General features: G+C 50.2%; 1 pseudogene; it reads left to right on the top strand.

Moving 5' to 3' along the window:
- The window catches only part of LOC138101737 (zinc finger protein 420-like), a 99,745-nt pseudogene that overhangs the window by 49,486 nt on the left and 35,277 nt on the right, over positions 1-14,982 (top strand).

Below are 14,982 nucleotides of genomic sequence, written 5' to 3'. Positions count from 1 at the left end.
CGAGCCACGAGGACTCGGATCTGTTCCAGTTCCGTGCAATTCACGGGCATTTGGGGCAGCTGGAGCGAAGCAGCTGGAAACCACAGCGGGCTCGAGAGGGACTCAAGCAGGGCAGGAGCCGGGGCTGCCCCGAGGGAGCTCTCCCGACGCGAACCTTGCCGGGCTCTTTGGACGGGAATTGCGGGGAATGTTTCCATCCATCGCTACAAAGCAGAGTCACGAGTGGAGCTGAGCTTTCAGCTTGAAATGAGGGAATCGAACGTGTGCGCTGGGACTGCTGGAACCTCAAGCTGTCCCTTGATCCTTTAGTTTCGGAAATATTCAGCCCCTCAGCAGCGATGTCTCTCCCAGCCCACCGGCTCCTGGCTCAGACCCAGCTCGGAGCTCGGAGAAGAGACCCGAAGTCGCAACGGAATGAGCTCTGCCGTTATTTTCTTCTTTCATATTTATTTTATGCCATTTTATTTTATAATCTATCATACTCATTCTTTTTCTTTTATTCTTAGTTTCTTTTTTTTTTCCCTTTTTTTTTTTCTTCTTCTATTATATCGGGTTTTTTTCTCTATTTCCCCCCCCCAGCCTTTGTTTCCTTCCCGGAGGTTTGTGGTGCGATGCTGTCCTACCGGTTCTCCCTCTGAAACCAACGAAATAATGATGGATTTTTGAAGTCTTCCCGCTGCTCTTTCCAGAAGGTCTCAATCGGAGGGGCCTCAGGGCTTAATTGGGGAGAACAGTTTAATCGGGGCGAGAAACACTTCAATTCTGGGGAGAAGATGTGAATGGAGGGGAGAGAAAATGAACGGCGGGGAGGAGCCCCCCAGCCCCCGGCTGTGCCCCGAAGGTGCTGCCCGCGGCTCCCCTGCTCCCACCCCCGGGCTGGGGGCGCGGAGCTGCCGCTGCTCCCCGGCAACGTCACGGGATAAAAACTCCATTTTCCAGCCGCGACAGCGACGCTCAGCGCTCCTTGGACCTCCCACAGTCCGTGGACATCCCGTGTCCCTCGGCTGTTCCGCGTCCCCCGGGTGTTCCATGTTCGCCCAGTTTGTTCCCGCACGCTCCCAGCCACTCCCAGCTGCTGCCAGCTGCACTCAGCACGCTCCCAGTTTCTCCCAGTCCTCAGAGTGGTCCCTGTTGCTCGCAGTGTGACCTCTGTTACCCAGTTCTGGTCCCAGTGGGTTCCGGTCCTGGTTCTGGTCCTGGTGTATCCCGGTGTCCCAGCCTGTCCCAGTCCATCCCAGCCTGTCCCACTCCATCCTGGTCCCTTCCCGGCAGCCGGGATCCTGCCCCTCCCGCCCCGGAGCTGCCGCCGGACGCCCCCCAAGATGCTGACGGGGGCCGGGGGCTTCGTGTTGGGCTTCGTCCTCCTGGGCTGGGGCTCGGCCTCCACCTGCGGGAGGAGGTGAGGGGGGATCCCCGGGGGCCGTGTCCCGCCAGGAGCGCTTGAGCCCCTCCCGGAATTTCCCCTATGCCGGGGTTCGCCCCCTTTTCACTCTCCTAGAGCTCCTGACCCAGTTCGTGCCCCTGCGGGAGGGGGCTTTAGGGAGCCCCCCTTTTCCTTTACCCAGAGACCCCCTTGAATCCCCATTCCTGGGCACTGGGACCCCCCTGCACCCCTCATCCTGCACCAACACCCCCTGCAATCCCTGTCCCGGGTATCCTCCTATCCCAGCCCCTGCATCCCCTATTTCCCTGACCCCGGGGACCCCCGGACCCCATTCCCGGCCATCCCGGGGCACCTCGGCCCCAGGTCTCTCATTCCTGGGAAACCCGAGCTGAGCACGGGGCTCTGCAGCCGCTCCGGGATTTATGATCACCCAAAGGAAAGGGAGAAGAGAGGAGAGAGAGAGAGAGAAGGAGATGGGGAGTCAGGGATCGGGGTCACAGCGCCCAGTCCTGCTCCGCCGGGGCTGGGGCCCCGCAGCCGCAGGACAAAATGGATCCGCGGGTCCCGCTGCTTGCCCCGCTTCGGGCCGAACCCAGCGGGTTCCAGGCAGAGTTTGGCCGCGGGGCCCGGGAGCTCAGCCCGGCCCGGCCCGGGGGTCCCGCAGGGCGCGGCCGAGGAGGGTCCGGGGGATGGCAGGAGGGGATCCAGGGGAATTCCCTGGAATTGCCCCGTCCCCTCCCCCCGCGCTCCCTCGGTCCCTTTGGCTTCTCCGTCTCCCGCCCTGCGCCGCCGGGATCTGCCCGGCGCCCGGTGACGTCACGAGCAGCCCGAGCTGCCATTGGCGGGCAGGAAAGAGCGGCGCCAATGGCGGGGCCGGAGGCGGCTCTGGGGGCGGAGCCGGGCTGGGGGCGGGGCCCAGCGGAGCAGCGCGATGGCTCCAGCGCTGGGGCCGGGGGCGCTCCTGGGGGGGCGAGGGGCGAGTGGGACCCCCGGCACGGGAACCCCCGAACCGCAACTCCCGGGCACGGGAACCCCCTGAGCTCCCATTTCCGGGTACTAGAGCACCCTGCACCGCCATTCCCGGACACTGTGACCCCCCTGCATCCCCTTCCCCAGCACCGGGACCCCCCTGTTCCCCCTTGTCTGGCCCCGGGGCCTTCCCGAAACCCCCTGAACCACCATTCCCGGATACTGTGACCCCCTGCATTCCCCTGCCCAGCACCGGGACCCCCTGTTCCCCTTAGCTGGCGCAAGGACGTCCCTGAAGCCCCATTGCCGGCAAGGGGACTTCCCTGGACCCACATTCCCCGTCCCAGGAAAACCCCCTGAGCCACCGTTTCTAGGCCCCGGGACCTCCCTGAAACTCCATCTCCGGGCCGGGGACTCCGCCGTCCCCCCCGTTCCCGGCAGAGGGACCACCTGACCCCCCCCCCATTCCCGGCAGCGGGACCTCCTTGCACCCCCATATCCAGGTCTGAACCCCCACTCCCGTGCACGGGGACCGCCCGGCACCTCCATCCCCGGCGCTGAGACCCCCCCGAGCCCCCTTATCCCGCACCGATACCCCCTCGCACCCCCTCTTCCCCCGCCCCCGCGCTCCCTCGGGCACTTCCGCGGCTCCCAAGCTGCGCCACCGGGATCCGCCCGGCGAGCGGGGACTGCCCCCGGCACCGGGACCCCCCTCCCGCCCCCGGCTCCTCCCGGGGCCTTCTGGAAACAGCAGCGGGAAGAGTTCAACAATTCATCATTATTTCAATTGATTTCGTTGGTTTCCGGGGAGAGCCGCTGGGACAGCGCCTCACCACAAACCTCCGGCAGGGGAACAAAGGCTGCGGTAGGTGAAAATAGCGAAAAAGCCGATGAAATGGAAGAAAAAATAAAAAGGCAAAAAGAAAAAAAGACAAACTGAGAGTAAAATAGATTATAAAATAAAATAGCATAAAATAACTGAAAAAAAAAAAAAAAGAAAACAACAGCAGAGCTTGTTCAGTTCGGACTTTGTGTCTCTTGTGCGGCGGCGTGCTGGCGGAAGGGGCAGAGACCGGAGAGGGGGAAAGTTGAGTGAAGTGTAAATGATTTCTGGGCTTAATGAATATGGAACAGTTTAAGAGAGTCCTTAAGTCCACAGTAAAATGAATGGAGGGCGCCTCTGGCAATATTGCCAAGCGCCCCAGCGCTCTGATTTGCCTTTGTTCTACTAATAAATGTTCAATATTAGATTGATAAAAAATTAGCTTTTGTATTCATTTTCTTCAGAGAGAGAATAAAGAGAGAGTAAAGAGAGAATAAAGAGAGAAAGAGAGAGAGAGTAAAAAGAGAGAAAGACAGAGAGAGTAAAGAGAGAGGGAATAAAGAGAGAGGGGAAATGAGAGAGACAATAAGAAAGAATAGAGTGAGAGTAAAGACAGAGAGAATAAAGACAAACATTGCTGCTAAAGAACGTCCCTGCAGCCCCAAACGCCTTGGCACACCGGCCCCAGTGTCCGTGCTCGGGGCTTGATTTACCAAGATGTGAATATCGATCTCATATCGATATCCAGCTGAGACAGACAAAAGCTCTCTAACAGGTGAGAATTAGAAAGTGAATGTTTGATTGGCGCCGGACAGCGGCGTGGAACAGCTTCCTAATGCGCAGTGCCCAGGTATGAACGGTTACAGAGTTCATTTAGCCACAAAAGTGATGAATATCCAAACTACAAATACATATTTCTAACAGTGACCCCTCCCATTCTCCGCTTCGTATGGAAATGAGCTTTAATGGCATTAAGCATGTGCAGTGCGTGCTCTGAATTGAGTCGCTGCTCTCGAATTGGGTCGGTGGTCCCAGACAGATGAAGCTCATCTCCCTCACTTGCACCTTTTTTGCCTTTCTGAACTTTAACAATCTTAATTACGTTAGTGACCTCCCAATTTCCTCTTGCCTGACTTTTGAATAGGTTCCCACAGAGGGAGGAAATTGGGAATTGTCCTTGTTCCCTACACCAACTGATCAATATTTCTGTTCCCCGTTCTAAGCACAGCTAAACAAACATACAAATGACAGATCATCAATTATTCCGTAATCAATTACTAACATCTTAAAAACCATTTCAAATCTAGCTAACTATTTTAATTAACTCTAGTCCAGCTCAAATTCTTTCTTATTCTAACTCATTTCAACACAGCTAGCCTATAACTAAAATCTTTCTGTTTCTTTTAAATCTATGTTTCAGGGTGTCACCATGGCCACGGGGCTGCCCCAGGGCAGAAATCCCCTGCGGAGATACCGGGACCGGCTGTGGGACATGGGACACCAAACACACCGGCTTTAGTCTCTTTGGGATGGAGAAGTGAGTTTTTCAGTCTATTTGGGATAGAAAACTGCTTCTGATTGCATCAGTCTGTTATACATGGGGTTTAAAAAGCATAATAAATACTAAAAAGGTATAATGATAAATAGCTGTGGTTCAAAAGGCATAAAGGAATTAGGAGGAACATATCTACTGACAGAATATTTAATAAAAAGTATAATATAAAATGATCTTCTGCAGTGTTGTCAGTTGGTGTTCTTGGTTTTTATTTTAATTTTGTATTACTTGTTTCCTCTGATCTGCTTTGATTTACAAACATTGAAGATAAAATGAGCAACATCAGGAAAAAATGAACAGTTGGGTGCAAAGCCTCAGAATGAATGTGGAACTAATGGAGGATTCACGTGCTTTAGACACGTGTGTGCACAGGTGCAGAAAAGCATCGCTCCTTTTGGAGGCTGCATTACAGCACACGGGTGGTAAAATCAGATTGACTCCTGTTTTCACAGGCTTCCCGGGCAGCACTTACCAAGGATCTCCCCAAGCCCAGTGAGCGAGCGAGGACAGATGAAGCGGCGAGCTTGGCCTGCCTGGCCGCTGTTAGCCAGCCGCGCTGCGAGCAGAAAGGCCGGGGCGGCGGCTTCTCCTTCTCAGCGCCCGCATGAAGAGAGGCGCTGAACGGCGGCTGCGACCGCCCGCGCAGGGGCAGCGGGGCCACGGGGCCGGCAGGGCAAACACGGCAAACGATTGCCCGGGGCAGCACCGGGACCAAATCAACTTCTCCGTGCTGCAAAACCCTGCAGAAATCCTGCAACTGGGGGCATTTGGTGGCAATGGTACTTAGGAGCAGCAGTTAACCCTGTACCAGCTATTACATTGTACAGGAGGTTATGATCCAGATTATACAGGTATCTTATAACTCAAGCTATATTAGCATCTTGGAACTTTGACCCCAGTTATAATGTTAACTAGTTAATATCTGCATAGAAAGGTTATTCTTAACATGTTTACACATCATTTACGAGCAGCAGTTCTTTCCTCCTAGTTGCAGAAAGAGGAGGAAGTGAGGACATGCAGAGAAAGACAACTTGGCAGCACCAAGGTCAGTGGAAAGAAAGAGGGGCAGGAGATGCTCCCAGTGTTGGTGTCGGGATTTTCTCTGCAAGCCGTGGTGAGGACTGGGATAAAACAAACTGTCTCCCTGGGATCCATGAAGTCCACAGGGGGATGCAGAGATCCACTCCCAGCCCGTGGGAAAAGGTGCTCACGCCGGAGCGGGTGGGTGCTACAAAAGCTGTAATCCAGGGGGAGACCTGAACAGGGAGAGAGGGCTCCTGCTTCCAGAGATAGAGAAAGAGGGCCCTTGCTTCCAAACTGAAGCAGCTGATCCTTAAAAGACTACACCCCATGGACTAATGACCCACACCTGCAGTTTTGGGAAGGCTGTTTTGCCCGTGGGAGGGACTCAGGTTACAGCAGGCTGGGCGGGACTGATACTCGTGAAATTAGAAAGACGCTGGAGAAGTGCACAGAGGACTGTCTCCCGTGGGAAGGAGCCCACGGCACAGCAGAAGAAAGAGACTCCCCTCCCTGAGGGACCTGAAGAAAGATCTCGAGTGATGAACTGGCTTAATCACTCCCAGGCCCTGTCTCCCTGTGCTGTTGGAGGGAAAGAGGGAGGGGATGGAGGGGAAAAAAGGTGTTTGAAAGGCTTCTTTTCTTCCTCATTATCCTACTCTGTTAATAATAAATTTACTTTATACCTTTAAGTTTGAGCGTGTTTTGAACTTAGAATGTTTTTATCCCAATCCTTACCTCAACTCATGAGCCCTTTGTGATGATTTTCATGAGTAGCTGGTATTATAAGCAGTGTCAAACCACGACAGTGGCCCTTGTGTTCTATGTGGTCCCTCTCTGTCACAAGTGACCCTTGGTTCCATGAGATTCCATTGCCCCACACTGGTCCCCAGGTTGCCCTGAGGCTGCGCTGGGTCCCAATGGACACTGGATTCCACAGGAGCTGGCGATGGCCCAGTGGCACCTGCGTCCTCTGAGGCCCCGCCTGGTCAAAGTAGAGCCTTGGATCCATGAGATTCCATGTTGTCACAATGGCCTGCTGAGTTCCATGGGGCTGTGCTGTGTCACAGTGGACACTGAGATCCACGTGCCCTGGCAATGTCCAAGTGGCACCTGGCTTCCACGAGGCCCCGCTGTGTTTGAAGGTGACACTTTGTTCCCCAAGATTGCATTGTGTCACAGTGGTGTCCTGGGTGCCACGAGGCCCCGCTGTAAAACAGTGCACACTTGGTTCCATGAGTTTCCATTCCATCAGAATGCTCTCTTGGATTCCATGAGGCCCTGCTGTGTCCCTCGGGAGCCTTTGTTCCATATTTTCCCACTGTGTCACAATGGTCTCCAGTGCTCTATGAGGCCACACCATGGGACAGTGGACATTTGCTTCCATGAGATTCCACGGTGTCACAATGGTCTCCTGGGTGCCATGAGGCCCCTCTTTGTAACAGCTGAGACTTGGTTCCCCAAGATTCCCTGGCGTCACTGTGCTCTCCTGGGATCCATCAGGCTGTGCTGTTTCACAGTGGACACTTGCTTCCTCCAAGGCTGCAGATGTCCAGTGGCACCGGCTTTCCTTCCATGAGGCCGCGCTTTGTCCCAATGGGGCCTTGGTTCCATGAGAATCCATTGTGACCCTGTGCTCCCCTAGGTCCCACGAGGCCTTGCTCTGCCACAATGGCACCTTGTTTCTACTCGGGCTGGCAATGTTGTTGTGGCCCTTGTGTTCCATGGGGCCCCTCTCTGTCACAAGTGACCCTTGGTTCCATGAGATTCCTTTGCCCCACACTGGTCCCCAGGTTGCCCTGAGGCTGCGCTGTGTCCCAATGGACACTGGATTCCACAGGAGCTGGCAGTGTCCCAGTGGCACCGGTGTCCCATGAGGCCCCACTTGGTTAAAGTGGAGCCGTGGTTCCATGAGATTCCATGTTGGCACAGTGGCCTGCTGAGTTCCATGAGGCTGCGCTGTGTCCCAATGGACAATCTCGCTGTCCCTGGCTCTGCCCTGCCACTGCCAGCCCTGCCCTGACCTCTGCCCAGCCTCACCCTCTGTGCCTTGGACACACACACATGCCCTGAGCTCATCCTCCCTCTGGGTGCTTCTCCTGCCCCAGCACTGCCCTGGGAGGGTTCATTCCTCACAGGAGCTGCTGTGTTTGTACTGGTGCATTTTATAGCTCTGCTTCTTCCTCTCTGTCACTTGTGTCTCCACAGAGCTCTGCAGGGAGAAGATTCATGGAATCGTGGAATGACAGAGGTGGGAAGAGTCCCCCTGAGCCCCCTTGGCCGGGCTGTGGCTGGGCTGGAGTTGCCTTTGCCCAGAGCAGCCCCTGGGCTGCTGTGCTTGGCACTCGTGGCTGCAGCGGGGTTGGTCCCAGCCCAAGGCTTTGGCTGTCCCTGAGCAGGGCTGGCCCCGCATGAGGCATCTCTGCAGCCCCCCCAAACCATGGGCTGGGGGTGGGCAAGTGTTCCCAAGGGCACAGGGAGGGGACAGCTGGGCTGGACTGACCCAAGGGATCTCCCATTCCATGGGACGTCATGGTCACCAATGAACTGGGGAAAGAAAGGGGGCGAGAGGGTGTCTGGATTTTCTGTATTGATCCATTTGTCTTCCAAAGCAGCCACTCCATGCACTGAATTCTTGCCTCCCTGTGGTTGCTTTGCTTCTGCATTTGGCCTTTGCTCTTTTTTTCCCTGCCCCAGCCATTAATCTCTCCTTATGGTGACCCACAGTTTTCTCAGCTTATTTTCTCCCGGTGCCTGGCTGGGGAGGGACAGTGCCAGAGACACTTGGTTGTCACTTGATGGACAGAGAGGTTTCACCAGGGTCACCTTGCCCAAGCCTTCTCTTATGGGCACACCCAGAAGTGTCAGGGCTCTGTCGGGTTCCCACCCCTGAGCTGGGCTCATGCCCTGCTCACAGCCCCAGGGCTGCTCAGGGACACGAGTCCTTCCCTGGCACGCTCACAGACAGTTCATTGCAGCACGGGCAGGGGCTCCCTGGGCTCTGCTGCCGCTGCCAGAGCCTGGCAGGGAGCTCAGCCCTGTGGGAGACAGAGGAGTAGAGACTCCTGCAATTGAAGGAGGCTTTGATTTACAACCTTGGAAGAGACTAGGTCTGGCTTAATTGACAAAGATTTGTGGACTTTAAGCAAAAGGATTACAAACTTGTGTTCCTATCATTATAAGTAAAATTGTACACTGGGTGTTTTGGTGAAGGGTTTTAAAATATAATAGTGTGATTTTATATAGTTTAAGTTAAGAATTTAGATGGTATAAGAGAGACATCTGTGTGTACGTGACATGAGAAGTTATTGGTCAAAACATAAGCTGCATTGCAGTGAGAAGTGCCACAGGTGATAGGTCATTAATCTAAAACAAAGTGTCGTTTTAAGTATCTATTGGATTAGGAAGTTATAAATTACGATGTAACCCTAAATCTTGTGACTAGTCGCCATTACTCGGAGGTGTTGTAAAAGCTCACGCCTCGACTGATGCGTTTGTTATTTTAAACAATAAATTCGTGTAGTTGCACAGTCCCATCCCTGAAAAGTTATTTTCCTCCGACACGTGAAGCGCGAGAAACGGACGGGGGGTGACCCGGCGAGGGCCCCGACAAGTGGTGCCCCGTGTGAGGATTTACGGCGCAGAGGTCGGAGTAGGATGAAGAGGATTCCCTCGGTCAACATGAGTTATCCGTACCCTGAAAGGAAGGGTGATCCGGCGAGAGCTTAAGCTGAAAGGAAGCTTGACGGAGAGTCGCAGGTCGATTTCTCCCCAGCACGCCGGTAGGAAATCTGTCTTCAACGATTGAGTGAAGGCAGGGGCCGTGTAGGTAGAGAGATGGGTGAAAATATTTCAAAAGAACAGAGGGATGTTTATAATAAGTTAGATGCCTTGCTGAAGTTGCATTCTGAGCCTCTTCCCAGCAAAGAAGTGAAAGATTTATTGCTTTGGGTTTTCCGTAATTGCCCTGATGTTGACTTTGAACTTCTTCTTACTAAATCAGTTTGGGATGATATTGCGACTAGACTTTACGATCTCGCTTCAAAACGCGATAAGACGGCAGCTATGTTAATCCCTGCTTGCCGGGTGGTGATAGAATTGTTGAACAGCTCAGTGATTAATGGCGGCTCCGAAATTTTAACTGCGCCACGGGCTCCCTCGCAGTCGCCCCCTCCGGCCGCTTCTAAAATTGCACCCGAAGGGGGGGGTGGTGGAGAGAAGAGGGGGGAGCCCTCGGAAGTGATGTATGGTGCCGGAGGGCGGGAGGCCCCGGAAATTACATCTCCGGAAATGACATCTTCGGAAGTGATGAAAGCAAAGATGGATGCCCCCATGACAGCTCGGAGGGTTGCCGGTAGCACAGCAGATGTGCAAACTCAGGATGAGTGTTTACCATCGGTGAATGAATCTAATTTAAGCCTTCAAGATATGAATAGGCTCTCCTCTGCCGATAAGCAGAGAGAAATAAATCTAAGGGAAAAGCCTGTTTTAACAAATTGGAATGTTATACATCGGGAGGTATCTAAAGAGGATGATCTTGTCCCAGCTCGTAAATCACTGTTAGCATTGCCGGTGAGGTATGGGAGAGGAGGAGCAAACCCGAGATGGGAAGCCCTGGCACATGACGACATTAAGGATTTAAGGAGAGCTATAAAGGAGAGTGGTTTGGGATCTCCCTACTTTAAGCAGCTATTAAAAGCAACTTTAGATCATGTGGACTTAACACCTTTTGACTGTAAGAACATTGCCTCCATGCTTTTGACTGACTCGCAGTATTTGTTGTGGGATTTAAAGTGGCGTAGACTTCTTGGAAAACTGATAGAGAATTATGCAGGAGGTCCTAATGCAGCTTTGACACTTGCACAACTGGCAGGAGATCCACCTCATGACAGGCCAGAAGATCAAGCAGATCTGGCAAGGGCAGTCCTTGCTGACCTCAAAGAAGCAGCTAAAAGGGCACTTTTGCAAATTGAGCTTGTGGGTTCTCCACAAGGTGCCTATACACAAATCAAGCAGGGTCCGACCGAGACCTTTTCTTCCTTCATTGATCGGCTGACCCAGGCTTTGGAGAGACAGTGTGAGGATGATGTTGCTCGTCCGATTTTATTACGAAATCTTGCTTATGTTAATGCTAATGAAGAGTGTCAGCGAACTATTAGAGCTTTACCAGGGGTACAACCAAGTATTTCAGATATGCTTGAAGCATGTAGTAAAGTTGGTAATGCACAGCATACGGCTGTTATTCAAACTGATTCATTAGGAGAAAAACTGGAAAGAGCTATTACCAGTCAAGCTGAGATGATGGATAAGAGGCTTTCTGCTCAAGCTGAGATGTTGGATAAAAGACTTGTAACAGCACTTAATGCTCTTGCTGTAAGCAATTCTCGAGCAATGCCACGAGCTAATATAGATGAAAGAGTGTGCTTTCGATGTGGTGAGCCTGGACATTTAATGAAAAATTGTCCAGGGCTTGGAGAGATTTCAACAAAACCATTACGTTGTCCGAGATGTAGAAAGGGAAGACATTATGCTAACAGATGTCACTCTAGATATGATGTAGATGGGAATCTCTTGCCGGGAAACGAATTTTTGAGCGCGATGCCTCGCCGCGTGACGAAACAAATAGCAGCAGTTCATTACCCAGAGCTTCAATCCTATGGAAACCAAAGTCGCACACAGTTAGCAGAATGGTCAAACATCTCCCAAGCGACTCAAACCTCTTGCCCCCTGGAGCATTCTGTACCTTGGCAGCCTCCAAATTGATATGTTTTATGAATAGTTCCCACTACCTGATACCCACAGGAGTTACTGGGACATCTGAAGAAAAGCAGGACTTTTTAATTATGGGAAAAGATGCGTGTCGTATTATAGGTCTCGTGGTTTATCCAACAATTGTTTCAGCAAACTATCATGAAGAGCTTACAATTTTGGCTCAAGCATTACAACCTCCTTTAGTTGTTCCTGCAGGAACGCAATTAGCCACTGCTGTTGCAGTGCCTACTACAGCTGTACGCAGAGCGATAGAGATGGAAGGGCGGCCACCTACAACAGAAAATTCAAACTTAGGACCAGAGATTTTCTGGACAGAGCATATTGGACGTGACAGGCCTTTACTGACTTGCAGGTTAATGCATAACAATAAAACAATCATGGTTCAAGGCCTACTAGATACAGGAGCAGATGTTACTATTATTTCTTACTTGTTTTGGCCAAAAGACTGGAAGTTGGTAACTCCCCTGGATACCCTCACAGGAATAGGGGGTGCCACTTTATGCTTACAAAGTGAATCAGCGATTACAGTCAGAGGACCTGAAGGAAAAACAGCAATTGTTCGTCCTTTTATTGTGAAAAAGCCTATTACAGTCTGGGGAAGAGATTTGTTATCTCAGTGGGGAGTCAAGTTGGAAGTGGATTTTTAGTAGGGGCCATGCAGGCACTCATCACCCCTAAGCTTTCATGGAAAACCGATGAAGCCATCTGGGTTAATCAATGGCCCCTAGAAGAGGAAAGATTGAGTGCCCTTAAGAAATTAGTGCAGGAACAATTGCAAGAAGGACATATCATAGAAACAACTAGTCCTTGGAATTCACCAGTGTTTGTTATACACAAGAAGACCTCTAATACCTGGAGACTGCTTCAAGACCTTAGAAGGATCAACGAAGTAATAGAAGATATGGGACCCCTCCAACCTGGACTTCCTTCGCTCTCTATGATTCCCCGAGACTGGCCTTTAGTTATCATTGATTTAAAGGACTGTTTTTTCAATATTCCACTTCATCCAGAAGATGCCCCGCGTTTCGCATTCTCCGTTCCAAGTGTTAATCGACAAGAACCATTGATGAGGTACCACTGGGTTGTGCTTCCCCAAGGGATGAAAAATTCACCTACTATATGTCAATGGTTTGTGGCAAAAGCCTTGTCTCCAGCTAGGCGAAAACACCCTAAAGCAAAGATTCTACATTACATGGATGATCTGTTAATTTCAGCACCCACTCAGAAGGAGATGGAGGAAGCTCGTGACAGCGTTGTAACAGAGATTAAAAGGGCTGGACTTGAGATTTCTACGTCAAAAATACAAGAAACTCCACCATGGCAATATTTGGGATGGAAAATGACAGAACAGTCAATAAGGCCACAGAAAATACAGCTTCGAATTAAAGTTCATACTTTACAAGATTTGCAGCAGCTTTTGGGAGAGATAAATTGGATTAGAGTTACTTTAGGGATTACTAATGATGAACTTGCTCCAGTTTTTGATTTGTTAAAGGGAGATTGTAACATTACTTCCCCAAGAACCCTCACACCTGAAGCTCTAAAGGCACTTGACAGAGTGACAGAGGCTTTACAGAAAAGACAAGCACATCGTTGTGTAGATTCACAACCATTTTTCCTTGCAGTACTGGGGGAAAAAATGCAATTGTATGGTCTTATATTTCAATGGGATGCTTCTGCCAAAAATCCCTTATTGATAATAGAATGGGTTTTTTTGCCTTATAGATCTCCAAAAACAATCTTCACAACGATGGAAATGTTAGCTGAGATTGTAATCAGAGGCAGGTCAAGGTTGTTAACTATGGCAGGCAAGGAGTTTGCGATAATTTACTTGCCTCTGAAGAAACGATATTTTGATTGAGCATTACTAAACTCAGAAGAACTTCAGATTGCGTTATTGAATTATCCAGGTACTTGTTCTATTCATTTCCCTAGTCATAAACTATTTCAGGCAAAATTAAGCTTTAGAGAAAGACCACTGTTAAGTGAAGTGCCTTTGGATGCTGTGACAATTTTTAGTGATGGGTCAGGGAAGACCCATCGCTCGGTCGTTACGTGGCAAGACTCAGAAACTAAAACATGGAAACAGAATATTCAAATAGTAGAAGGTTCAACCCAGGTAGTAGAACTTGCCGCAGTAGTTAGGGCATTTCAGCTTTTCCCAGAGCCTTTTAATTTGATTACAGATTCTGCTTATGTTGCTAATATAGTTAAGAGAATAGAAGGATCAGTTCTGAAGGATGTTAGCAATGATGCTCTGTATCGTCATCTTAACTGTCTTTATACCCTTGTGCAAAATAGAACTAATCAATATTTTGTCTCCCATATTAGAGCTCATTCTTCACTCCCAGGATTCCTGGCGGAGGGCAACTCCAGGGCTGATAAGTTAACCGTTGCTATTGTGAACACCTTGCCAAATACTTTTGAACAAGCAAAGTTGAGTCATGCCTTTTTTCATCAGAATGCACAAGCTCTTATGAGAATGTTTCATCTTTCCAGAGACCAGGCTAGAGCAATTGTAAATACCTGCCCAGATTGCCAACTGGTGCAGCCTCCTGTCTCCATGGGAGCAGTAAATCCTCGAGGGCTACAGAGTTTGCAATTGTGGCAAACGGATATCACTAAATATCCGTCCTTTGGAAAATATAAAAATATCCATCTATCAGTGGATACATTTTCCAATGCAGTTTTTGCTTCTGTACACACAGGAGAGACAGCAAATCATGTGTGTCAGCATTTTTTGCAAGCTTTCGCTTCCTTGGGGGTGCCTCAAGAAATAAAAACAGATAATGGTCCTGCTTATACAGCTCAGAAAGTAGCCACATTTTTGATGAATTGGGGTGTTCGCCATACTTTCGGCATTCCTTATTCGCCCACGAGTCAGGCAATTGTAGAAAGGACACATCATTCCTTGAAACGTATTTTAGATCAGCAAAAGGGAGATCTAGCACAAGCAACACCACAGATGCGATTAAGTAAAGCTTTGTATGTTTACAACTTTTTGAATAGTTCTTCTACAGAGCCTGATCCTCCAATATTTAGGCATTTCTCTAATAGCACACATGCAAAGTTAAGAGAAAATCCTTTGGTTCTGATTAGAAATCCAGAAACAGGACAAATAGAAGGTCCGTTCCCATTAATAACCTGGGGCAAAGGGTTTGCTTGTGTTTCTACAGGTACGGGACCTAGGTGGCTTCCTGCGAAGAATGTGAAACCATATCACACGCAGAAAGAAGCTGACAACTCTACGAGTACAGAAGAGAGTACGCAGACGTGAACTTCGCAGAGACTACAGCCCATACCTGCAATCTTTTGTTTTATTGTTAAAGCTGTAAATTTTAGGTTTTAGATTGATGTAAGCGTGTATAAGCAAATGTGTTGTAAAGATCTTTTGGCAAATAATCCTCATCATTAAATAAAGTGAAAGTAAAATTGGGAAATACAAAAATATTCTTACAA

The sequence above is a fragment of the Aphelocoma coerulescens genome, unplaced genomic scaffold (assembly GCF_041296385.1).
Source record: "Aphelocoma coerulescens isolate FSJ_1873_10779 unplaced genomic scaffold, UR_Acoe_1.0 HiC_scaffold_46, whole genome shotgun sequence".
In the NCBI taxonomy this organism is placed as follows: domain Eukaryota; kingdom Metazoa; phylum Chordata; class Aves; order Passeriformes; family Corvidae; genus Aphelocoma; species Aphelocoma coerulescens.
Note: the sequence above shows the minus strand (reverse complement) of the source record. Positions and strands in the feature narration are given on the sequence as shown.